At 46.6% G+C, this 27,052-nt stretch overlaps 1 pseudogene; it reads right to left on the bottom strand.

Moving 5' to 3' along the window:
* Window positions 1-858: 858 nt before the first annotated feature.
* Window positions 859-3,162, bottom strand: LOC144819571 (arf-GAP with coiled-coil, ANK repeat and PH domain-containing protein 2 pseudogene; annotated as a pseudogene).
* Window positions 3,163-27,052: the final 23,890 nt, after the last annotated feature.

Raw genomic sequence — 27,052 nt, 5'->3', positions numbered from 1 at the left:
CTGTGGGAGCACTGTATGGATGAACTAGAACTTATGTGCACCTGATAAGTGACTCAATTGAATTTGCACTATTTGGATACACATGCACCTAGCAATTTCTTGATTTGGTTCCAAGAATTACATTCATTATATCCAAGTAAGGTGCTAACAAGGATTCTGAAAACCTCGTACTTTGCATGCCGTTCACAATATTAAAGAATTTAAAAAATGGGTAAATAAATTCCTAAACGAGAATGCTACATGGTGCCCATTTAACCATGTGCCAAATGTATCTTTTAAAACTGATACCTCTATTATTGAAGCTAAGAAATTGAAATGGCAAGCTAGTCATTGTTGACTAGGACATGAAAACTACAATTAGATATTCAAAAGCTGCCGTCTAGAATAACAGTATAAACAATTTTAGAACATGCACTGGTGTGTGTTTTACATGGAAAACAGACGCCAGAATTGACATATACTACATAGCATGGCATCTGCTTCACTTAGGATTTACAATGAGAAGCCTTCAAATCTGTGTATCCTTCCGCCGAGGTACCACAAGGTGAAATACATGGACAGTCAGACCATGTGGTAACTTGATACATTTAAACCAAGGAGTACTTTGCTAGACTGGCTGCTGAGGTATCCATATTTCTGGTGCACTGTGGTGTCTTTCCGCATATAAAGGACCCTATATTCATTGTGTCAATCAAATGCTGTAGGAGGTCCCAGACTGTTCGGTACTTAAACTAATGTTCCCGTCAGGTAAAGAGCCAGGGACCAGGCACTTTACTCCGGAAGCACCAGGTGTGGGTGAGGACAAGGGTGCACTTTTCTCCTCCACATCTTTCAAAACTTTGGTGTACGGGATGGTTGTCAACGGTTTAATTTTTCAGGATCATTGGATGCCATGTGTGAAAAATCACGGAATATGTCCTGGTAGGTCTCGTCACCTGGCTGTCCATATAGTCCTTCAGATTCCTGCATCAGTAACAGTGTTACAATATCAGCATTTGCAGCTTCAAGTGCAATAGTCAAGGGGCATTTTCCTTCTTCATCTTTGGTGTGCTGGTTTGCCCCACGTTTCAGAAATAAGCAGACTTGCCCAGTGTGCCCTAAAACAGTAGCATGATGCAGGGGTCCTCTGCCATGCAGATCCATGTGATTAACATTGGCACCATTCTGCAGCAGGAACTCACAGGTGACCAAAGAACCCCCAAGCACAGCCTGAATGAGGGGTGTTGCGTTGTTTTCCTCTTCATTCACCCAGTTAACATCTGCACCATGTGCCAATGCTTCTGCCATATCAGGAAGGCCTTTCTCATACGCAGCTCGATAAAGGTGCAGCCCTGGATGAAACTTTTTCGAATCCTGAAATACTGAAGAATCTCGCTTCTCAACTTCTAGGACTGGTTCATGCAACTTCTTTGAGGATACAATAGAGGCAAGAAGTTCTCAAATGCCTTCTGAACTGAAGTGGATTACACTGTCATTGCTTTTCACTGAACTTCTGGAAGATGTTGAAAAGTGATCCTGTGATGCCAGGGACTTCTCAGAACTACTGAGGTCTTCGTTCTTGCACTGGGAATAAGGCCTTTTCTGTCCATCAGGAGGGTGTGAAGCAACGCAGTCCTGGTTCACAAACCTCTTTTCCATGTACTTTGCTCTGATATAAGCCTCCTTTTCCACTCTTGGACTTTCATTGTCTGGCTTCTTTACTCCAAGGGTTTTCAATTTAGCTTCATATATTCGATTAATAACTTGATTTCCCAGTTCACACATCAGCTTTAGTAATTCAGGCTCCCATGTATCTAACGTTAACGACCTTACTTTTGAAATGTGCACCCCAAGACTCCTGTGTATCTCAGAGCACTCAATGCACAGGATGATTCCAAGGTTGATGCTGGCCCATTGCGGATCCGCCAGGCCACAATCGCAGCAGACAGAGTTTCCAGCGATCCACTGAATCCGCTGTAAGGCGCTCTCACCTTTAACTAATTTTTCTTCCACCTTGCTGCCAGAGTCCAGACTTCCTGTGGAAGGTGGAGATTTCTTATTCAGCTTCTCTGTCTCATCACTCTTTTCTCTATATGCTGTAGCAATGCCGGTTTGGACAGCTTTAATCCATGCCTGTCGCAGCTTTTCTGAGTCAGCCTGTAGCATGCGGCTCTTTGTTGGTGTGACTACTTCAAAGCAGAAACGTCTTTCTATGTCTTCAAAGTGTTTAACTGTGCAGAGCCGTAAATCTTCGACAACCACTGTGGGGTTATCCTTCATTTTTTTCTGATATACCAGTTGGTTGTTTCGTATTGAGAACCACTGCCTGTTCCAAGTTTTAAAGGCATTAGTGGACCTTTTAAAGAGATATCCTTCCATTACAATGCCATTAGCAGTATCAACATTGTATTCAAGTCCGAGATCATCGTTGATGAAATCATTTTGCTGAATAGTGGAGTGTTTTTGTTCCATGTCCCTTTTCTGCTTTGCTGCATCCACAGCAAGCCGATCCAACTGTGAATCAAGCTCTTTCATGTGCGGTTCAAGTTCACTGAAGAGATCGTAGCCCTGGTGGAAGAAGCCTAGATGTACCTTCATGAAGGATAACATCGATTTTAAAATTTCAGTCCTCCGCTCTGACTGTAGAACATTGATTTGAAGGACGTTGTCCAAAGCTATGTGCCGGAAGCATTTTCTTTTTGCGATTAAGAGGTTTGTTGCCTCCTCCACCTCGTGCAGTTTTGTTCTTTGAACTTTGGCATTTTTAACTAGTGCGTTTTCTTTTTCTTTACTGACCTTATCAAACTGCTTCTTTGCATCTTCGAATTTTTGAAGATCGTCCTTAATAAATATCTGGAGCTGTGTTTTAATGGATCTATGAGCTTCGTCAAACAGGATTGTGTGATAATTGATCATTTCTTGGAGGCAGTCTGAAAACTTCGTCAAGTTAGACTCAATCACCACATCCTGGCTTGAATACTGTGCCAGGTCCCGAATGCCATTCATAAATTGCTTGTTGGCAGCACAAAAGGCCGTGCCTGCATCAATCATGCCACTACATAACTGAACAAGCTTATCAAGTTTCACTTCCAGTCCCGTCACATCACCTTCAACCTCCTTCAAAGCGGCTCTGAAACGGGGAGAGTCCTTCAAGCACTCCTCGAAATCGACGGTCACCTTCATGCTGTGGCCTCGGCCCCTCTCGGGTGATCAAGGTGAGGGCAGGAATAAGGAGGCAGCAGCAAGATAAGGGGATCTGAGCACAGCAGTTGAAGTCTGTCACACTTTAGCCTGCCTCACCACGGCCCAGCGCCCACCTCTCAGCTCTCAGCCCTCGGCGCGTCCTCCACTTCTGAACACTGTCCCTGCTGGCAGACAATCCAGTCTCCTAGATACGCACATAGACATAGACAACGGACAACAATGCAAGAGTCCGAGCGTCATAGACACAATTATAGAATCGGAATGTCGTCCTCGGCAGGGTTCCACCAATGTATTTGCATTTTCAGCAATAAGGCAATTCATCATTGGAGGCAGTGGGGGCAGATGTACAACCCCCTGCACCACTTTTGTGACGCTTAAGTGGCGCAAGGGCCTCGTACATAAACCCCAGTGGTCTTTAGTTATTTTCCTGTAAATAAGCAAACCTGGGGTGTTTTTTATTATCAGGTCACAAAGGTCGAGTGTAAAGGAAGGTATCTGCAACCACAGAGACTCCTGCTCCCCAGAGTCTTTGTCAATAGGGGATTCCTGTCTGCTAAACTAGTATACTATTGAACGTGTTACAGATTATTAAACACCTTTCAGATACCTTAATTAGGACTGTGGATTCTGCTAAACAAGATGTTTATAATGTCCGAAAATCAATAGATCAATACAGCTCCTGATTGACAGTTTTTACTTTAGGGACATGTATTTTTTGTTTCACTCATGCTTCATCCGAGGGACTTGGAAAAAGAAACCATTACTTTGCATTGCGTCTTAAACTGCATTTTGGAAGGGAAGGGGCCAGTGCAGTTCTTTTTTTCTGGAGATAATTTAATTACAATCGTAGTGGGAAGTTTGTTTAGGTGATCAATATATAGGAATGTGGATTTCAGTCATGCTAAAGGGCGGCGTCTGGAAAATCAGTAAGTGTGGACTATATGCCCTTCATTTATAAGTACAAGCCCCATGGCTGGTACTTTGGCATGAACAGTGCTGTTTCTAATTATTCTCATATATGTTGAAGATGAATGAGTTTGCACCAATACCTATGAAGGGAGAGACACTAAAGGCCCATTAAAATGTCCCTTGCTTGATGTGTAGGTGTTCAATGTCACTGCATAGGGCCCAGTCCAAATTGAGCTGAGTTTGTTTTCTACGAATGTTACTGTTATATTCTCCCCTGTCCTCAGCATGCATCTCGTGCTGCGCTCGAGCTGCCCGTTTCCTTGACGTGGCCAGTGTTCCATGCTAACGGTTATTATTGCCCGTTTGATCCCGGTCCTGTTGGTCGGGTCTTTCAGCGCTCTACTTAAATAAACTCCTTACTGTCTTGACACCCTGTGTGACTTCTTCAATTACCATTTACAACATTTTGGCGACTTGTGACGGAGAACGAAGAAGAGAGAAAGCAACCGACGACGGACATCCATGCAAAGGAAGGAAAATTAGCGGAAGACCCGACCGAAGAAGAATCCCTGCGATCCAGTAAGAGGAATCGCTCTGAGGGTTGAAAATACCGTAAGCCTAATCCAAAGGTATGTGGAAAGTAACTCACCGGGGAAGAATCCAACCTTGAGTGAAGCGTGACGAAGCACCAGTAACTGTAAGCTCTTAGCCCGTCAACGCGAGCAACAGCGCCCCAATGTCGTCGTGGTTAAAAAGGGAAATCACTTGCTGAAGCAAAAAGGCAGCATTGGTGAGCCCCACCACTGAGAAAGACAGTTTAAAAGGGCAACGCGCTCAAGGAAGTAGAGGATAATTTAGACAATTAAAAAGGTAGCGCACTCGAAGTGAAGTGCATTTTGAACCAGCACAAAGAAGTGACGTACTTTGGCTAACTAGAAAAGGTAGCGCACTCGAGGTGAAGTGCATTTTGAACCAACACAGACAGCTATTTTAAAATGACATTTGCAAAATACAGGCAACAGTGACACACTCACTTTAAAATACAGTGTGTCATACATTTGCGGGTTGAAACAGCAGTGACACACACACTTATACGAAGGATCACATGAAAACCAGACAAAAGTGACAAATACAGGCAACAGTGACACACTCACTTTAAAATACAGTGTGTCATACACATTACCGATCAAAACTGCAGTGACACACACACTTTTATCGGGGTAACTTATACCGTTTAGTGTGTAAATTGTTTATCTTGCTATAACCTGAGTTTAGCCATGAATGTGAGCAATACCATCCAAGCCCCTGTCCCTTTCTTAAGTGCCCCAGGTGAGCCATCCATGGAATGGGATGATTGGTGTGAAGCATTTGAAAATTACATCATAGCCCTAGATGGCACAAAGTTTTCTGCCATCAGGAAAAAGGCCTTGTGTTCCATGCTAACGGTTATTATTGCCCGTTTGATCCCGGTCCTGTTGGTCGGGTCTTTCAGCGCTCTACTTAAATAAACTCCTTACTGTCTTGACACCCTGTGTGACTTCTTCAATTACCATTTACAACAGTTACCTGTAGGTATTATTTAATCATTTGTGTAGTGACATTGGATATTTCTGGTTCACCTATTATGTTCATGGCTAGTCGAGATAAAGGAGGTTGAATGGACAGGATCTTTCTTTTCTTGCATCAGTCGCTTGGATGGTCACTGTCTCTATGCTGTATCTATGACGGAAGACCGAAGGGAATTTATGGTGAAGGTAACAAACAATGTGGCTTTATAGCCATTTGATTTTTTTCTCCCAGAATGGAGGTGTCTGTCATGGAGCGTTAAATCCAAACTTTTCAGCATTTTGGTGTTTAAATACTCTCAATTTGACAATTGGGGAATCAGACAGTCCTTCTCCAGGTCTGTTGTCACTACAAGGAACAATCCTCTGCCCAACCTGCAATATCAAGAAATTATAGTGTCTTTCCTTGATTTCCTGAAAATCTTAAAATTCCTTAGACTCTTTGGTGACTTAGTTGATGTAGAGAACAAATTCCACAATCAGGGAACTTGCATTAGGGTCTCTGCATTCTTTTGGCAGGAATCTGGATTCACTTCCTTGTTCAAACTCCCGTATCTGCCGTTTTCTTACATTCTCTGCCTTGTTTTTTCCTGCTCACTCCACTCTATGCTCTACATTCTGAGATCCATTGTTGCCTCTTTTGTTGGTGTCAGCTCAGTCATCTCAAAAAGTTTGGATTTACTCTGTGGCACCCCAATGCCGTTTACATATGTAAATGTGTATACCAGGATTGAATACTGTAAACACACTCTTTCAAACACATGATGATGATAGAGACATCATTTTTCTCTCGAATAAAATAAGTAAAAACCTTTTTGACATCTTAGAGTAACCACCCCTGCACAGGAATGGATGAGCGGAAGCAGCTTTTGCCTCATGTGTTACTTTTGGAAATACCACCCTGCACAAGAGAATGCAGACGCCCGTTGAATGCATAAGGCTGAATGTACATACGTATTACTTACATAGAGGGTAAACCTACTCCTGAATAAGCATCAGCTGGCCCAGTTGGTTTTATGCATATGTCTGACCACTAGCTATGCAGCTGTTGGGATGGAAAAGTACTGAATTGTAAACAGGCTTTTCCCCCTGCCATGAGTGCCTGACTGAATATGAAGTTGATATTGTGACTTTTTTCTTGACCTTAGCATCACACTAATCTAGCGTATGTGTGGAAGTCGAGGCATGCCCCTGGTGATAGGAATACCAGAACCTGGTCTACAGATACCCTTGCAGTAGTCATAAGTCTAATCTCCATGCCTGGGGAGGGTCACATAAATGGGTGGGGGCATCATACCATGTTTTGTGGATCTTTGGTTCGATGTAATCTTTTTTTCTGTGTCAGTGAGTGCAGTCTAATGACTTATTGTAAATAGTGAGAAACTTGAAGACTTCTCCAGGTAAGTAATTCATGGATTTTATAGAGACACCAGCCAAACGAACACCTCGCCAGCTGAGCAGACAAGTAACTGACAAAACATAGAATGGTCTGACACCTGGGCTAGAATACACACAGGTATTCTAGAAGGGAAGGAAAAAGGGAAAAACAAAGGAAGGCTTAAACTGTAGAGAATGCATAGATGGGGAATTAATCATGTACAATACATCTTCCTCCTCTATACAAACAATCATGAAGATATAAGTGTCAACCTGAAATAAGAAAACAAAGATAACCAGTAATACTCAACAACAGTAATCACTCAAATAAGCAGGTGGTCTGCAACATCTTATACTCCTGGACTCCTATAAGTTGTGAGTGTTCAACGGATTTTCAGCTGAGTCTCAAGCATCACCACCACCCACTTCCCTTTGATTAACAACAACAGGATGAGGAACAAAATCATCCATATCAGACAACATGTAACCCGTTGAAGTCTGTACAGCATCACACAAAGTGTCATCAACATCAGAGGAAAGTGAGAATGTTTTCTTTTGATATAACACACATGCTAGAATCCACACAGGTATTCTAGAAGGGAAGGAAAAAGGGAAACACAAAGGAAGGCTTAAACTGTAGAGAATGCATAGATGGAGAATTAATCATGTACAACATGACTCCTCTAATTTAAAGTTCTACTGTTATGTGAATCCCTAGAACCTTGCACTGACATCCCATGTGCATGCCACATATGTGTACGTGCAGTACATGTAGTACATCTGATAGTAGGACGCTGTATGTAGTATAAGGCTGAGTGCTGGGGCCAGTGAGATCCATTTTTTATGCCCCTCATTTAATGTGCATAAGATGTCCAGATGGCCTATCCGAAAAGCTTCTCCAGACAGGGGTGGTGTGTTGCCTGCATTTCTGTGGCTAAAGATCAGAGACCCTAACACTGAAATGTAGGAGGGTGGAAACAGGGATTCCCTTTGAAATTCAAGGAGGGTCTTGTTAGAAAAAGGTTGTTAATTAGTTCTTCCTGAGCACTGCCATGTGATACACAGTATAGACGAAGGGTGGGACTACAGTTTCTGATATTCAAGATGTGAAAGCTTCAAGGTGGGTTTGCCTATTGGTTTGTCTCTGGTTACTTCTTCAGAAAGGAATTGGGAGCCAGCCCACAAGACACGTGCCCAGTAACCAGCAGGTGGAGAGAAGAGGGACACTCCAATGAATAATTTCTCACTGAATGAGAAGGAAGTAAAACCAGATCTTGGTTAGCCAACTCATACCTTTCTGCATTTTAACACCACGGTATTTAGAGGGTGGAGGCCTGGATACAGACAGAATGAGATGTGAGCATCAAGTTTCAGCATTCGTAATTAAATGTAGAGTAATCATCCATTTTCTTCAATGAATGTATCATTTTCTTAGTACAGAAACACTTGAAATTGTTAGGTCAAACATAGAGTGGGATTTTAAAAGATGCTCCAGGCAATTTTAGTCTATAAATGGCACAGTAAAACTTTATTTTGTACTCGATCACAACACCTCATACAGACTTACTAGGTCACTCTTCTCATTGTATTATAACGCCCTCCACTTCACTGCAGCATATAATAACCATACTGATTCATTTCTTTCTGCTCTTGACATACACCTCTATTGCGAAATCTACTGCAAATTAACTTCCAAGTCAGTTGAACATTTTTCCAAATGTAATATGGTCTTGCAATACTTTCTCGATCTACTGGAATTTGAACACGCTGACTATGTTTTTAATATTGTCAAGTTGGCCAACATTGTTGATATGTGTCTGTTTTTGTTTCAACTTGTGACATCACGTGTAACAATATTGCAATTTTTTTTACATTTACATTTCAAATCATCCTTACCCAAATATTAAGTAATTGCAATGTGGGTGTCAAGAGGTCTGGCTCACTGGCTGACAGAAACTAGGCTGTACTCTGTGCAATGTTTTCTCATTAATATCTCAGAAAAAGATTTGAAGATATAGGGCTTGATACACAAACTGCACTTGTAGTAGGCTTTGTAGTACTACAGTAGTACTACATAACTACTACAAAGTGCCATTCACAAACTGCACAAACTTAAATTTTTGTAGTAAACTTACACTTTTGTAGTAAATCCCTACCTCCATTATTTTGTAAGGGAGGGTTTTGCAGAAGCAGTGGTTTGCCATGTGTAATGCTGGATTTAAATCAAAAGTGTAAGTTACTACAAACAGTGTGAGATACTACAGAAGTGCAATTTCTGACAACTGAAAAGTTATGAACTTACTCAACAGTGTAAGTTATCTTTGTGAAGAAGGTCCCTAATGTTAATATTTTGGACCACAGTTTTTTGTGAATATTTTGCCAATTATACTTTAGTCTATATTCTGTCATTCAACATAACTTGGTGAGGTACAATGGATATGGATTTCTGACTAACAAAATGAGAATTATTAGAGGGTGTCATTCTGCAAAATGTTCTTAAAATGGACCAAAGTATGAGAGAGTGGTTGCGAGGTTTACTGTACACTCTCCCTTCTCAGGTCAGAATTCCCCAGAGCTGCTCCCATTGTGGTTCACTAGAATAGAAGCTTGAAGCTTCAGAGGATAGTTTGATATTGGTGGTCAGGCATTAGGAAGCACAGATACTTAAAAGTTGTAATTTCTATCTCCATCTTCAAAGGCAACATACTAATTTCCTGGTGCTGTTTGCAAATACTAAGAAGTAGTAAAGGTACTTAAAAGTTTAAGCTACTACAAAAGTGCAGTTTGTGAATAACACTTTATAGTAAGTTTTTTAGTACTACATTAGTACTTCAAAATGTACTACAAAGTGCAGTTTGTGAATTAGGCCCCATATTGGTAAATGCACGTAATCACATGTGGATCAAGCACAAAAAAAAGTCTCTCTTCTTCCTCTGATTTCAAGAGAAGTGGCTCTGTATAAACAAACACATCAAAACAAATGTGTAAAAAACATAACACAAACAGAGCAGTTATAGGCCGTCTATGATGGCACAAGTGTTAATACTCAAATTTTTCTATTCAGCTCTGCAGTCAAAAAAGGCCCAGCTGCTCTCAAGATTTTTACTGTCAAAGAAATTTTTTATTTGGGAGCGCTACAAAAATAATCACTGGGAGTTATATTCATATCACTATGAAAAATAAAAAGACAGTTCAGTCATAACAAGTCCATCCAGACAGTTCAAAAAATTCTTCCATTCGTCCATAAACACATGAGTAAATGTAGAGGTGAATCTTCAAAAATGTGTTATTTTTCACAATATAGAAACATCCTAATCAGCCAATACATTTTTACCCTTCAACAAGGACTTCATCAGGGAGCACATGTACTTTGAATGTTAATGTCACCATATACAATTTTCTGTCTGCAGGATATATAGACGGTTTCAACATTGTGGTTCAGTAATGGTCGATAAACAATCATTTATTTTATTTAAGAGGGTGTACATTACTGTTTACATTTTATTTGGATTTGCGTGCATAATTGCTGAAGGGTAACTTATTTTGTTTGCCTTTCACGTGTTATATTGCTGGCAGTACTGTCTGCTATGTGCAACATCATATACATGGCCAACTGTGTATAATATGCATTAATGATACTGCAATATGGCTGCCGCATTGCTTGCATTATATATAACCTGCTGAGCACCTGCCCGTCGTTTATGTTTACACATTTTCACCATTTCTATGATCAATCAAACAATCAAATAGATTTGTATAGCGCACTACTCACCCGTTTGGGTCTCAAGGCGCTGGGAGGAGGGGGGAAGTCCCTACTGCTCGAATAGCCAGGTCTTGAGTTGGTTCCTGAAGGAGAGATGGTCCTAGGTCAGCCGTTGGTGGGTGGGGAGGGAGTTCCATGTCTTGGCCGCCAGGTAGGAGAAGGATCTTCCTCCGGCAGTGGCTTTGCGAGTTCGGGGGGGCGGTGGCGAGGGCGAGGCTGGCTGATCGGAGCTGGCGGGTGGGTGTGTAGAATGTGAGGCGGGTATTGAGGTATTTGGGTCCCATGTCGTGGAGAGCTTTGTGTGCGTGGGTGAGGAGTCTGAACGTGATCCTCTTGCTGATGGGGAGCCAGTGTAGATCTTTCAGATGGGCGGCGATGTGGCTGTGGATGCCCAGGATGAGTCGTGGCAGAAGCGTTCTGTATGCGCTGGAGTCTTTTCTGGAGTTCCAGTGTAGAGGGTGATCCCATAGTCCAGTCGGCTGGTGACGAGGGCCTGGGTGACCATCTTCCTGGTTTCGGTGGGGATCCACCGGAAGATCTTTCGGAGCATGCGCAGGGTGTTGAAACAGGATGACGTGACGGTGTTGACTTGCTTGGTCATCGTGAGGGAGGAGTCCAGGATGAAGCCCAGGTTGCGTGCATGGTCCGTTGGCTTGGGGGCAATGCCCAGGGCAGGGGGCCACCAGGAGTCGTCCCAGGCAGAGGGGGATGGTCCCAGGATGAGGACTTCCGTCTTGTCTGAGTTCAGTTTCAGAAGGCTGAGCTTCATTCACTCCGCAACGTCTTTCATTCCTTCCTGGAGGCTGGCTCTGGCGGTGGCGGGGTCGTTGGTGAGGGAGAGGATCAGCTGGGTGTCGTCGGCGTAGGTGATGATGTTAAGGTTGTATTGGCGTGCGATGGCTGCGAGGGGGTTCATGTAGACTTTAAAGAGGGTGGGGCTGAGCGAGGATCCTTGCGGAACGCCGCAGATGACTTCTGTGGCCACGAATCGGAACGGGGGAGGCGGACTCTCTGGGTTCTTCCGGCGAGGAACGAGATGATCCGCTCCAAGGCCGTTCCTTGGATTCCGGTGTTGCTGAGGCGCTGTATCAGGGTGCGGTAGCATACGGTGTCGAAGGCTGCTGAGAGGTCCAGGAGGATGAGGGCAGCTGTTTCCCCGTTGTCAGGCAGGGACCTGATGTCATCGGTAGCTGCGATGAGAGCAGTCTCTGTGCTGTGGTTGCTCGGAAACCGGACTGCGAGGGGTCGAGGGATCCGTTTGTCTCGAGGAAGGCGGAGAGTTGTTTGTTGACGGTCTTCTCGATGACTTTGGCAGGAAAAGGGAGGAGCGAGATGGGGCGGAAGTTCTGGAGGTCAGTGGGGTCCGCGGTGGGTTTCTTCAGGAGGGCGCTGAGCTCGGCATGTTTCCAGCTCTTCAGGAAGGTGGCTGATGCGAAGGAGCTGTTAATGATGTCCCATAGTTGGGATGCGATGATGGAGTCGGTTTTGTTGAAGATGTGGTGTGGACAGGAGTCAGTTGGGGAGCCGGAGTGGATGGTGTTCATCGTGCTTGTGGTGTCTTCGGTGCTGACCAAGGTCCAGGTGCAGAGGGTGGTGGTGGGGGGCGCTGGTTCGGTGGTTGGGTGCGTGGTCTGTGCACCGAAGCTGTTGTGTATGTCGGCGATCTTGCGGTGAAAGAACGAGGCGAGTGAGTCACAGAGGTCTTGCGAGGGTGTGATGTCGTTGTTGCAGGCACTGGGGTTGGCGAGCTCTTTGACGATGCTGAAGAGTTCCTTGCTGTAGTGGGTGTGGTTGTCCAGTCGTTCCTTGAATGTAGTCCTTTTGGTGGTGCGGATCAGCTGGTGGTGTTTGCGGGTGGCGTTCTTGAGGGCTGTCATGTTTTCTGTTGTCTGGTCGCGGCGCCAGGCTTTCTCGAGGGAGCGGCAGATTTTCTTGGAGCTTTTGAGGTCGTTGGTGAACCACGAGGTTTTCTTGCTGCTGGGTCTGCTGGGAAGGTTCTTCAGTGGTGCGAGGTCATCGGCGCAGTTGGTCAGCTACTGTGTGAGGTTGCAGGCTACTTTGTTGGGGTTCGTCGTGTTGGTGGGAGGGTTCTGGCTGAGGGCGGTGGTGAGCTGGTCGGCGGTGATCTTGCTCCAGCTTCTGCGGGGAACTTGTTGCGGGTGGTGGTGGGTCGTGGTTCTCCTGAAGTTGAAGTGGACGCAGCTGTGGTCTGTCCAGTGTAGTCCGGTGAAGTGTCCAAAGGAGATGTGCTTGCGGGAGGAGAAGATGGGGTCAAGCGTGTGGCCGGCGTAGTGGGTGGGGGTGTTCACCAATTGCTTGAGTCCGAGGTTGGCGAGGTTGTCCAGCAGGGCAGTGGTGTTGTTGTCATTGTTGTTCTCCAGGTGGAAGTTGAGGTCCCCTAGGAGGATGTAGTCTGAGGAGGTTAGGGCGTGCGGGCTGACGAGGTCTGCATGGCTTCGCTGAATTGTGTGCGTGGTCCCGGGGGTCTGTAGATGAGAGTGCCTCTGAGGGTGGTTTTAGGGTTGGTGTGTATCTGGAAGTGAATGTGCTCGGCAGTGGTGAGGGTGTCGTCGGAGTTGGTCGTGATTCGGATGGTGTCTCTGTGGACGATGGCGACGGCGATGTCGGGGGTTGAGGAGGCGTTCATTCAGGTTTCTGTGAGGAAGGCGACGTCTGGTGATGTTGTGTTGAGGAGGTTCCAGAGTTCGACGGCGTGCCTGTGGACGGAGTGGGTGTTGAGTAGGATGCACTTGAGGTGATTGTTGCTGGTGTCTGGCTTGGCGGGTGCGGTGCAGGTTCGGAGGCCAGTGAATTTGCAAGCTTGGCAGGTGAAGGGTCCGGGGGTGCGTTCGGGATGGCTTGGTAGCAGGCGGCGTTGCGGCCGGTGTTGAGTGCGTGGAGGGTGGCGGCGTCGTAGGTCTGTCGTGTGGGCTTGCATCGTCGAGGGCCAGGGGTCCTGGCATGGGCACGGTCCAGGCACGGAGGGGCGCAGACAGGCTTGCCATAAGAGGGTAGGAGGGGAGGAGGGGTCAGCTGGGAGGTGGGAGGGTAGGAAGCCAATGGGTGGGTGGGCAGGCACACGGGGGCACAGAAAACAAGGGGCACAGGTAGTCCAGGCGGCGATCGTGCAGGCAGGAGTACAGCGCCGATCTGGAGGGAGAAGCAAAGCAGGAACAGCGGTCATGGCAGGCTGAGCTGCAGCGGTGGGGAAGCGACCTACCCGAGGGTCAAGGATCGCTGTTGCTGTAGTATTTCTCAACCCGTCACCACACCCCTGATTATTGTACGTACTCCCCTTATTTCTCTATGCTCCATTGCATAGCCCATTCCTACTCGTGTACTCAGGTTATATTGAGCTGTTATGTTTTTTCTAGTTGATTCAATGCCCATAAGATTCCCAATGTTAGACTAATGTTCTGATTTGTTACCTTTGCCTCAAATTGTAAAGCGCTCTGATATCCTTCGGGATCAAGTTCGTGCTATATAAAACTTTATAAGTAAACAAGCATTGAAAATGCAATAGGTCTCGCAATAGAAGAGTTTGACATTTTTCGTTTTGCAAATGGATGAGTGACACCTATAGCATTTGGAATGCAACATGTTTTGTATTTACGTGACTTATATGGCAGCTCTGGTCGTTATGCTACATCTCTAGATAGTTTTATCTTTCGCAAATGTGACACCTATTGTAACACAATATGTGTTGTGAGAGTGAGTGAGGGTGAGGGGTTGAGGGTGAGGGGTTGAGGGTGAGGGGTTGAGGGTGAGTGAGGGTGAGGGTGAGTGAGGGTGAGGGGTTGAGGGTGAGGGGTTGAGGGTGAGTGAGGGTGAGGTGTTGAGGGTGAGTGAGGGTGAGGGGTTGAGGGTGAGTGAGGGTGAGGGTGAGTGAGGGTGAGGGGTTGAGGGTGAGTGGGGTTGAGGGTGAGTGAGGGTGAGTGTGAGTGAGGGTGAGGGGTTGAGGGTGAGTGAGGGTGAGGGTGAGGGTGAGGCTGAGGGGTTGAGGGTGAGTGAGGGAGAGTGAGAGTGAGGGTGAGTGAGGGGTTGAGGGTGAAGGGTTGAGGGTGGGTGAGGGTGAGGGGTTGAGGGTGAGTGAGGGTGAGGGGTTGAGGGTGAGTGTGGGTGAGGGTGAGTGAGGGTGAGGGTGAGGGTGAGTGAGGGTGAGGGTGAGGGTGAGGGTGAGGGGTTGAGGGTGAGTGAGGGTGAGGGTGGGTGAGGGTGAGTGAGGGTGAGGGGTTGAGGGTGAGGGGTTGAGGGTGAGTGAGGGTGAGGTGTTGAGGGTGAGTGAGGGTGAGGGGTTGAGGGTGAGTGAGGGTGAGGGTGAGTGAGTGTGAGGGGTTGAGGGTGAGTGAGGGTGAGGGTGAGTGAGGGTGAGGGTGAGGGGTTGAGGGTGAGTGAGGGTGAGGGTGGGTGGGGGTGGGTGAGGGTGGGTGAGGGTGAGTGGTTGAGGGTGAGTGAGGGTGAGGGTGGGTGAGGGTGGGTGAGGGTGAGTGAGGGTGAGGGGTTGAGGGTGAGGGGTTGAGGGTGAGTGAGGGTGAGGTGTTGAGGGTGAGTGAGGGGTGAGGGGTTGAGGGTGAGTGAGGGTGAGGGTGAGTGAGTGTGAGGGGTTGAGGGTGAGTGAGGGTGAGGGTGAGTGAGGGTGAGGGGTTGAGGGTGAGTGAAGGTGAGGGTGAGGGTGAGGCTGAGGGGTTGAGGGTGAGTGAGGGTGAGTGAGAGTGAGGGTGAGTGAGGGGTTGAGGGTGAAGGGTTGAGGGTGGGTGAGGGTGAGGGGTTGAGGGTGAGTGAGGGTGAGGGGTTGAGGGGTTGAGGGTGAGTGAGGGTGAGGCATTGAGGGTGAGTGAGGGTGAGGGTGAGTGTGGGTGAGGGTGAGTGAGGGTGAGGGTGAGTGAGGGTGAGGGTGAGTGAGGGTGAGTGAGGGTGAGGGTGAGTGAGGGTGGTGGGTGAGGGGTTGAGGGTGAGTGAGGGTGAGTGAGGGTGAGTGAGGGTGAGTGAGGGTGAGGGGTTGAGGGTGAGTGAGGGTGAGGGGTTGAGGGTGAGGGTGAGGGTGAGGGGTTGAGGGTGAGTGAGGGTGAGGGTGGGTGGGGGTAGGTGAGGGTGGGTGAGGGTGAGTGAGGGTGAGGGTGAGTGAGGGTGGGTGAGGGTGAGTGAGGGTGAGTGAGGGTGAGTGAGGGTGAGTGAGGGGGAGTGAGGGTGAGTGAGGGTGAGGGGTTGAGGGTGAGTGAGGGTGAGTGTGAGTGAGGGTGAGGGGTTGAGGGTGAGGGGTTGAGGGTGAGTGAGGGTGAGTGAGGGTGAGGGGTTGAGGGTGAGTGAGGGTGAGTGAGGGTGAGGGGTTGAGGGTAAGTGAGGGTGAGGGTGAGTGAGGGTGAGGGGTTGAGGGTGGGTGAGGGTGAGTGAGGGGTTGAGGGTGAGTGAGGGTGAGGGTGAGTGAGGGTGAGGGTGAGTGAGGGTGAGGGGTTGAGGGTGAGTGAGGGTGAGGGGTTGAGGGTGAGGGGTTGAGGGTGAGGGGTTGAGGGTGAGGCATCCTGATTGTGATACAAAAAAACCATAGTGATGTACTAGTGAACGTCACGCACCTGAGTGCACAATGAAACCAGACTGATGTACTAGTGAGAATAATAGGACATGACGGGATGCTGGTAGCGGGCCACATTGAGTTAAGATGGCACTGACCCATGACCAGGTTTTAAGATGGCGGATGAGGGCCCCTTGTTCGGTTCTGCAGGGGTGACGAGTTTAAAACTCCCCACTTCCCTGTTGCTCCAAGGGAGACCTGGTTCACTAAATTCAAAATTGTACCACTATATTACGAGGAAGTTGACAAAAATAACACAAAGAAATATACAAACAGCGTCTTTCAGTGATATCACAGGACAGTCAGACGGCCTGACCTCTGACCCGCGCCCTCCCGGACACGTGGCTCTTGGCTTCACGTTCGTAGCCCGCGGCCGATAAAGAGTTAAAAAAAAAAATCAAAATATATATATATGGGCAACACATTGTGTCCAAATGGGTGCCAATGAGTTCCAGATGTGAGAAGCTGCGCTCCCAACCCCTGGCTGCTCCTAAATAAAGGAAAGTATTCCTGCAATTCAGCTGCAGCCGCCGCTGCCAAGAACAACTCCCAGATAGGGTGGGGAGAGTGTTAGGGAACACGGGGGGGGCTGCAGAGACGCGTCTGTGAGTGGAGACAGAGAGAGAACGAGACAGCGGGCAGAATGAGAGTGGAGATAGGTAGAGCATTGGGGGGGGGGGCGAGGGGTGAGGTTAAAAAGCACGTGAGATGTGTGAACCCCTGAAGGGGCTAGGGTAGAAGGGTGTTCTGGGGATATCGGGGTTGGGGGCGGGGGAATCTCGCGGGTGCAAAGTTGAAACTGCATAGCTGTGTGTGTGCAGGGGGAGGCTGAAGTATGGAGTAAGGGTGAGGGGGGGGTGGGGGGTGTCAGATCCATGGGATAGCGGAGAAGGGAGCGTGAGAACAGGAGCAGAGAGGAAAAGGGGTGAGAAGCATTGCTGGTGAGAAGTTATGGGAAAACACAGGCGGGGGAGGGAAGTGAATGGCAGGGCCCGAGAGTGCAGGAGGGGTCACACAAGTGTGAGAAACAAAGGAACGCAGCTAATGCTAGAGGCGATCCTGTGTGTGAGAGGAGCGGGTTGTAGTGAATCGTTGACCAACGAGAAGCGGAAAGGAGAGAGAAAAGGAGAGAGAGAAACAGATGGTCGAGAGGAGAGAGAGAACCCGAAGGGAGATGAACTCTACACACAAGGGAGAAGCTTAAGAGAGAGAAATCATTACAAGATTGGAGGAGGAGAGGGAAACAGGAGACGAGGGAACCTATAGCGGCGCCACTGGCATGCGCTGACATCAATTCTCTTTTTTTCCTCACCACTAGACATGGATCCAAATATCCCTCTTATCTCTTTGAGACTCCGATTACCTCTTCAAATTGTAAAACAGACGGAGGGCATTGCTGTGGGGAGGGGGTGTAGGAGAAATGCACACGGCGGGCAGGGGAGGGGGCGGAGCGGGGAGAGCGGCATGTGGGTGTGAAGAAGCCGGGGCCTTTGAAGTGAAGCTAAGCTTCACTTCAAAAGGTGTCGGAGGAATGCGGCTGAGGGAACAGACGGCGATTTGGTGATGTGCACGCACATTTTAGGTCAATGCGCAAGCGCATTGACCTAAAAGCCACGGGCACAGCACCAAATCGCCGCAGTTAGGTAAACTTTGTTTAAATCCCAATAGTCTCGCTCTGCTCAATGCGCATGCGCATTGACAGGCGAGACCTAAAAATAAAATAAATAAAGTGTGCATGTCGCTGAAATGCGTTGGGTTGCTCTTAGATGTTATAAAGGATTCAATTTGCAAAACTACGTATGCCTGTTTGTCATTCAGCACTGGATTGTGTGTCTTTGATTTTTTGAACAGTGGCATGGATACTTTTGGGTGCTTCACCCGCACCAGAGTTGCAGGGTCTTTACTACGAGTACTGGTAATCTTTTGATAGCCCCCTGTCCCTTGTGCCCTTTAGCTAAGCACTCCTTCTCCCCTTGTTGGGGAAAGATCCATTTACTTATACTCTGGAGTCTCAGTGATCCCTCTGAGAGAGTCCACAGTGCCAAGGGAGTCACTCACAGTTGAGGTATGGTATGGCACCCATTGCCAAAGCACGCCCTCTCCCCTTTTTGGGGAAGGATCCAGTAGGTAGGCCTTAGCGTCTCAGAGATCCCTCTGAGAGAGTCCATTGCATAAGGGGAGCCTCTCGCAGCCGAGTTGGGGAAATGATACCACTTCCTCTGGGATCACAGCTTACTGGACTCTGGACGCAGCTATTACTCGTCTACCGGTTGGTGCCCTGTCAACCTACCCCTCTTCGTTCATGCTGTGTGTCTCCCCCTCCCCCTCCTCTTTCCCTCCTTTCATTTAATGTCTACTTCCCCTGCTCCTACCCCCTCTCCAATTAATCTCTCCTCTTGCCTGCATATTGTCCTTATTACTTGTCTCGACCTAACTTGTAACAATGTCGCTATGCTCTAATAACTGTAACCTTAGCAATGATGTAACTTGTACCTATGGTCTGATACTCATGTAAAGTGCTCTGATACCTCCGGGTCTAGCCAGCGCTATATAAAACCTTTCAAATAAATGCAATAAATATATATATGTGTGTGTGTGTGTGTGTGTGTGTGTGTGCGTGTGTGTGTATATATATATATATATATATATACATTCCCTGAAAAAACCATAGGTATCAGGGACGTTATAGTTAGTTGCACATTTCACTCATACAAAACCATGGAAATTTGGCTGTTATAGTTAGTTGAGCTAACTATAACTCATGCTCCCGCAATGCACTGCTGATGACGTCACCTATTACATCATTCATGACATGGTCAGTGACATCACTGATAACATCACTGATGACATCCCAAATTACATCACTGATGACATCACTGATGACATCATCTAGTGACTGTGTGTTTCTGCAAAGCTTAAAAATGTTTCATAAATATATTGCCCAAGGTATATTGAAGAATAAGTGGGTGTATAAGTGTGTGGATGAAGGATTTAGTAGGTGTATACTGACTGTATAAGTTAGTGATTAAATGTGTCTTCCTGAATTCATGGGTTAGTGACTAAACTGTGTGAATGTCTGTATCAGTCTGTCTATTGCTGTGTAAGCTGCTGCATTGGTTGATTAATAGTTACATGTGTGTCTATATGGGTAATTGATTGGTTGCCTGATTATTTGTATGGCTTCCTGAGTGTGTGTGTAGGTGCGTGAGAGGTGTGTGACTTTGTGCATAGATTTGTGAGTTCTTTATTCACCGGGTGTATGGGTTCAAGACTACATGTGGAAACAGCTGTATGGGTGGGTGAGTGTTTGAATGGGTGTGTTGGTGAGTGAATGGATATCTCAGTGCTACATGTCCAAGTAATTACATTTGTAAAACGCAGTGTATGAGAGAGTTGGACTATATAAATGACTATACGAGAGACTCAGTGAATGTGAGAGTGGCTGTATGGATGAGTATGTACTTGTATCAGTGATTGTATAAGAGAGTAAGTATATGTTAGTATCAGTATGAATTAGTGAGGTTGTGTGTGTAAAACTGTAAGGCTGAGTAAATAGAAGTGTGATTGATTCTTTGCATGACTGACTAGATGTGTGAGTAATTCTGGATGAGTGGCGGTGTGTGAGTGTTTGTATAGGTGTATGAGTGCCTATAATAGTGTTGTATTGATGAGTCACTGCATGTATGAGTGACGGTATGGGTGAATGAGTGGCTGTGTGTGTAGACCTAGGAATCAGTGTTACGTACGTAGTAACTGGTATTGGTGTCTCAATTGTTTCGAAAATGGTAGTCTGTTAGAGTGGGTGTATCAACGATTTTATTAAGGTATGAGGAGGTGCATCAGATTTTCAAATGTTTGATGTCATTAGTGATGTCATTTGAGATGTCATCAGTGATATCATCAGTGAGGTCACTGACCATTTGAGTCAAAGAAAGAGACTAGAGGCATATTTCCCACTCAAAGAGGAGTAGGCAAGTCCAGCATAAAGGGGGCCTCAGTAGGTACAATACAAAAAAGGGTTTATGCTGTTCCTCTCGTAAACGATGCTAGTTGGAGACACAAAGTGGCTGGGTCTCACTGTACCCCAGAAAGGGCATAAGTGGGGATCCATATGTTGGATCATAATACCCTCACACACCCTTTCAGGAGTCATGCTTCATCATCTGGGCTGCTCCTCATTGGGGCGGCGGTGCAATCCCCAACGGGCTCCCTAAAAAGGGGCTCTTTGTTGGAGACCTTCTATCCAACTGCCGTATGGTGAAGTGCGGGTATGGGGCTGTTGTTGTTTAGATGCAGTGAAGTGGAGTAAAATAGGACTGGGAGTACCTAGAAGGACAACATTTTTATTCTGGGGGTCTCCTGTCCTAATTAAAACCAGTGTACAAGGCAATTGCCTGAAAGGTTTTTGTGCGTATTCGTGTCCTCGTTAAAGTGTGTAGGTCAACATGTTTCTCGCTAGCGGTGTATTAACCCTGCGATTCTTCAGGACCTATTTAAAGAAAAAAGCTATCTACAATTGATGGGGAAAAGGCAAGCAAAGTTTTGCACATCAGCGTTAATCTTTTACCCCAAATCTTCTTTTCACCTGCCTTGATCTACCTTTTGGGGGAGAAGAAGGCGTTAGAGGGGAAAAGATTCTCATGTAACAACTTTTAACAAGTAGCAACAAAGATTCGTGGTGACTCCAAAGCATGTCAATTATGTACTGGTGCGAGTGCCAACCGGCGTTCAAAGATAACATCAAAGTTTCATGCTTTAATAACAGGTGATTGTCCGCAGTGAGCTAAGGTGAATATTGCCCCTGTGCAAAAACATGAACAGACTGAAGGAAATTATTTATGTAGGACTCACCCACTATTTGTGGTCCCCAGGCTTCAACAGTGCCCGGTGGAGCCAAACACAAGGCTCTGCTCCTGTGTACAAGCTGGTAATTGGAGAGATAAAAATGTATATACAAACATTTTAACTAACCCTTAATTGGAGTCCCTGATATACATCACTGAGCTGTCATAGGGAGAGCAGTAATTAGATATTGGACCGTCTAAATCAATGTCAGTTTTGTTGGGCAGTAGCAACTTTGCTGGGTCGCCTAGTTGTGGAAGTTTAATGTTTCATCACTGTAGAGATTTACAACATTTGACAACTAATCTCCGTCATCCTAGGGTCGTCTTACATGTTGGTGTATCATGAATGTTAGTATGTCATCAATCTGGATGGAGGCAGCATACTCATAGTGTGGTGCGCGAAGGTAGCGGCAAACGGGGATTGCTGTGAGGGTAAAGACCCCGTCATTTATAGAGTGGCTTCCAAAACTTGTTGGATGTGTCTTCTTGATAATGTGGATAATGCTCAAGCAAGAGTGCTTCAACTAGGGAGCGTTATTTCTTTATACGGTTCCGTCGCGTGAAAATGAATATTCGTTTATGGTAAAGCCTTAGTGTGTGTGCTCGATCAAAACAGTAAGCATTTGCGCTGTGCAGATGGCTGGGTTTAATGATCAAGCTGTGACAACCGTCCGGGTCGGAACTAATTCAGTAGCAGGTGGTGCTCGTAAAGAGCGGTTAACTGGAAAGCTATGAGTGATTACTAGTTTTAATCACCCTCTTAAGAGGCCACCCAAACTCAATTTTTGTGTGTTTATCACAAAACAGGTAACAGACAACATAGTATGCGGCGTGTTGTATGTGCTTGTATTTAAACGGTCCCGTTTGGTAACGCTAAGGGTCCGTGTTGAAAACCTGGTGAGATATGTGTCTGCTAGGTATAGAGAGTTAGCTTTTAGCGGTCTACAAGTATCTAGCACCAAGGTTCATTCTAAAGCCGGTTTTACATCGACAATCTGTTACTTACGATTGCCGCATTGTGTAGGCATCCTCTGATCTACACTCCTCCACCGGGTCCGGGAGATATCTGTGCGGCCCGCGGTGGACTGTTTTCACAAAGTTGCTAGTGTCATGTGATCAGTCACATGGTGTAAGTGGGTGGTGGCCGGGGAGCTAGTACTCAAAGTGAAAGTACAGCACTTGGTTACAATGGCGGCCATTTCTGAATGGTACAGTCTGGTAGGTAGAACGTGTAAGATCGAAACAATGTCTATTTATAGGTGTGTATGTATAGTTATCCCTAACGAAGTTGAGTTGTATTTGGAAAAAGGTTGTATACCTGTTCTTGTCTTTAGTGACTCAAGTGTCTGTTATGGTCAGCACAAATTGTTGACTTACTCCCTCTAATGGTATCATGGTTGAACCTATGGTGGAGACTCATAGTTTCAATTTATTATGTTGATGTGATTTAGTTTGGGAACATTCAAAGGAAAGTAATGGATTGTGTGTAGGGGAGTAATTGTTGCTCAGTGGATGTAGGTGCACATATGGTTATACCAACGGGACCTGATAAACAATGGATTCAGTCTCTCTTTGTGGGGTGTTCCACGGCCCCAGAAACTGTCTGATGTTGAATACCCTCTGTTGACTGATTATCTGTACAGTTTGACTAACACCTTTAGTACTCTTTACCACCAGGTGCAGGAGGCCATACCTGATAAAAGCGATGGCCCAGGACACGTTATCCAACCTGGCGACTGGGTCCTGATTCGAAACTTTCAATGTACTAAGAGCCTAGAGCCCCGTCAGGTGTTACTGGCCACACGCACCGCTGTGAAAGTTGAGGGACGGAAGAACTGGATCCACACCACGCACTGTAGACGAGTGCCTCTGCCTCTCCCCTATGATCAGTGTGTGAGAGAAGGACAAGGAGACTCAGAGACAGAAATAGTCCCGACGTTTGTTCCCTTCTGCAATGCAAGATTACATTCCACATCTACGGAAGCAGAGAGTGACAGTATACTGAAGGGAAAGAGAAAACACTCCCCTCACTCTGCTCAGCATCAGGAACAATTATTCCCCGACCATACTGTTCCTACTTCTACCCGATATAACTTGCGTTCCAGAAGGAAGGCTTCCCTTGCCTTCGCTCAGGTGCCTACAGGCTCTAGGGCTGTGATTTCCCGGCTAAGAACGGTGCTGGTATGTCAGACTAAGGTACGCCGTAGGGCTCTTGGCACCTGCATCCAGTGAAGCAACCACCAATCACAGACAGCCACTAGTGGTCCCTGGCTTAGTACAATGGCAGCCGTCCAATACACTCAAGTCCAGAAACAATATGTCAGCCTCCTACATAGCAAGTGCTTTGTGGGCCCCATAGTGACGCTGTTTGTCTCAATCATCTTGTCTATCATCGGTTAGACGTTACTGATCTACTATCCTGTTACCTCACCAACTCCTACCCCGACTCCTGTAGAGCATCAGTATTTCACGTTACCCACCCACGAATTGCCCCGCCGTGCAGAATTTTTCAATAACACCTTTGTCCAGATGTTACATCATCATCAGCTGATCATAAATACTTCCACCTGTTGGGTATGTGGACTGATGACGCATGCTATCACGCAACCTGTTCCATTCTTTCCTTATCCTTTCTCCATCTCTGGGTTCTGTCTTGCATGGTGGATGTTGATGCAGGAGGCTTATACTGTCAATTGTACTGCCAATTCTGCCCTTGGAACATTTCGAGATGACTTCTGGCAAAACAGGTCTGGCAATACCAATACCCCTTTTTTGCCCAACCAGTTCATACACATTGCTATTACCACCGGATGAACTCGGTGAGATGGTGTTATTTAACTCAACTTCTCGACAAACATGTATCAAATTTCGAGCCAGATTGCTACTACCTGATGTACGAAACACTCTGAATGTTATAATTGTGCCAGGCCGTGTCTGCATCCATGGCTTAGGGACTAAGAAAGTTGGTACTAGTATCTGTGACATCACTAAAACTTTGAACTCTACGTCTCCTCCAAAGTTGGTGGCGTCTCTCAACACTTACTTTATCTGTGGCACAGCAGCCTACACTTGGCTCCCCCGTAACTGGTCTGGTACCTGCTGTCTGGCCTTCCTCCTTCCACCGACGTATTCTACCCATGGAGATTACCACCTGTTGATAAAGGGCACTTTGCGTCGTTCATGCATGGGTGTCATATCGGATGAGGATACAGTAGGCCAGGAAGCCTAGGACTTCTTTAAAGGTTTCCTCCGATTCTGGGGCCCAATGGCAAACAGTTGAGCTATACGAGGACTGACCAGGGTCCTTGAGGTGAGGCCACCATCACAGAAACAGCTGCAGGGCTCCAGGCAAATCGCCTTGTAACACTTCAAAATCGTATGGTCCTTGACATCATCCTCGCTGATCGTGGTGGTGTGTGTAAAGTGATTGGCTCCAGCTGCTGTGTGTACATTCCTGATCACGCACCCACAGTATATGATGCCATCCAACGTCTGCATCACCTTTCCTCTGAAATTCATCAGGATGAAGGCAACTGGTCCCTCACAGGCTGGATCTGGGGCCTCCTTTCCCAATGGGGATGGAGGGTCCTCATCATCCTTGCCTTGGGAGTGGCTGTCCTCGTCTTCTGCTGTGTGTGCATTTAGGGCCAGATGTAGGTCACGAAATACCCGTCGGTAATGGCCGATTTCGGCCATTACCGACCGGTATTTGGTGTTTGACATGTAGGGGCCATCATTTTACAGAATCGGTAAATTTACCGATTTGGTAAATTTACCGATTCTGTAAAATACTGAATCGGTAATTTTACCGATTCGGTAAATCCCAGATGTAGGTGACACTCCTAAGAGTGCCACAGGCCCTTAAGAGTCGGTATTTTACCACCCAATCCTATTGGGTGGTAAAATACCGAATTCAGGTGTGCATGCACATCTGTGCATGCACACCTGTGCCATGTGACACACAGACATGCCCTTAGGGCATGTATTAGTGCCACATGTCACACATGCCTGTACTTGGGGTGCTAGAGGGTGTCAAAGTGACACCCCCTGCACCCTTGCAGGATTCGGTATTTACCGATTCGGTAAATACCGAATCGGTATTTCCCATTGATTTCTATGGGCTTCATAGCCCATAGGAATCAATGGGAAATACCGATTTGGTATTTACCGAATCGGTAAATACCGAATGTTACCGATTAGGTAAATCAAATTTTAAAATTACCTACATCTCCCAGCTTCAAATTTACCGATTCATAAATACCGAATCGGTAAAATTCGGTATTTATGAGTCGGTAAATTGAAGTTACCTACATCTGGCCCTTAGTGTCTGCCAATGCTCTGTGCAACGTGTGTTCAGGATCTCAAGCCTCCACCCTCTAACATTCAGGACACTAATATGAAGATGATGCTCCAACAAGAAACAGATGATCTTATGAATATCGACGTCTCCTAGAGTATTTGTCACTCAATGGCAAAAGGAGGGTCTGAGGAAAAGTGTCCTTCTTGTCGGCATCCATTTTGTGTCATGACTCCATTGTTTTTGCATTGCCATTTCGTGTCAAACACCTCTGCACGACCCTCCTGGTCATTTCTGCTGATGTCTGTTGATATTCTAGCTGTGACGACCACCCTGTCCTTCCTGCTCCTTGTGGTTGAGCCAATTTCGAAAAAGGGGAACAAAGAATTGGCCTCACCTCCCTCGGACTGAACTCCTGCACACATCCATCCTGTTTTGCAAGACTTGGTCACGCCACCGTCCCAGAATTTGTTTCTTTCACATATCCTGTTGTTCAAGATATCTCTGTTCCCTCATGTACATATCCAGTTTTGCAATACCTGTCCGTAATCTTTGTACCATCGGTTGCAGCCCCTGTTCTGCCTGAACAAACAATGGGGTAACTGCATTTTTGACTCGGGGGCGCCAAACCCCCCACCCAAACTGGTTTCTTAATGTGCGAAATGTGTATATAAGGCCTGTAAGCTGCAGAGTGAAGCATCAGCCTCCTCAGTCTTGTTTCTAACGGGCTTGGGCCTCGGTTCCATAGCTCGGGCTATTCGAATAAAACTTGGTTCCTCCTGCAGACGAAGGCTCCTGGTCTCCTTTTACTAAATAAGGAGGATATGGAAGACTTGGGTTGTTTCCCCGGCACAGAAACCCAGGAAGTGGGTATAAACGGTTCTTTACACTGTTTCTCTCTTTCTCTCTGTCTTCCTCTCACTCTTTCTTTCTTTTTCTCTCTGTCTTCCTCTCACTCTTTCTTTCTCTTTCTCTCTCTTTCTCTCTCCTTTGATGGATGCATGACGCACAATATTATATTGCTTTTTATCTAACATGTTGTGATTCACTAATCGGCGTTCCCCCCAACACCACCACAGCTGAACGCGTATAGAACCTGCGATGAAGCGCGGACATCCTGAAGGTTGCTTCAGCACGTGGTGCACCCTCTTACACACACACCTGTTGCAGAAGGTGAACAGAGATGCTTCTTTCCGCAGCAGCGAGCAGTCACCTCTGGCCCATGGGAGTCGATAGTGTGCAGCAGCCTGGGCGCACAAGAATGCACAGACACCTCCGAGAAGTGGGAATGGATAGGGTGCAACAGCTTGAGTGTGCATTGGAGAAACAGAGAATTAGATGTATGCAGTTGTATGTACTCTGCAATTAATAATTCTATACTATCTTTCAGATGACTAAACTTGAGGGTGCACTATATCCTGGCACATGATAGGAGACACACCAGTGGCACAAAGGTGAGCTGCGAAGATTTTCTCCAGTGTAAACACTACCTCTCCTCTCTTCCTTTCTCTCTCACACTTTCTCTCTTTCTCGGTCTCTTCCTCT

Source organism: Lissotriton helveticus, chromosome 2_1 (genome assembly GCF_964261635.1).
Source record: "Lissotriton helveticus chromosome 2_1, aLisHel1.1, whole genome shotgun sequence".
NCBI classification, from domain to species: Eukaryota; Metazoa; Chordata; class Amphibia; order Caudata; family Salamandridae; genus Lissotriton; species Lissotriton helveticus.
This window is presented reverse-complemented; position numbering and strand designations above follow the sequence as displayed.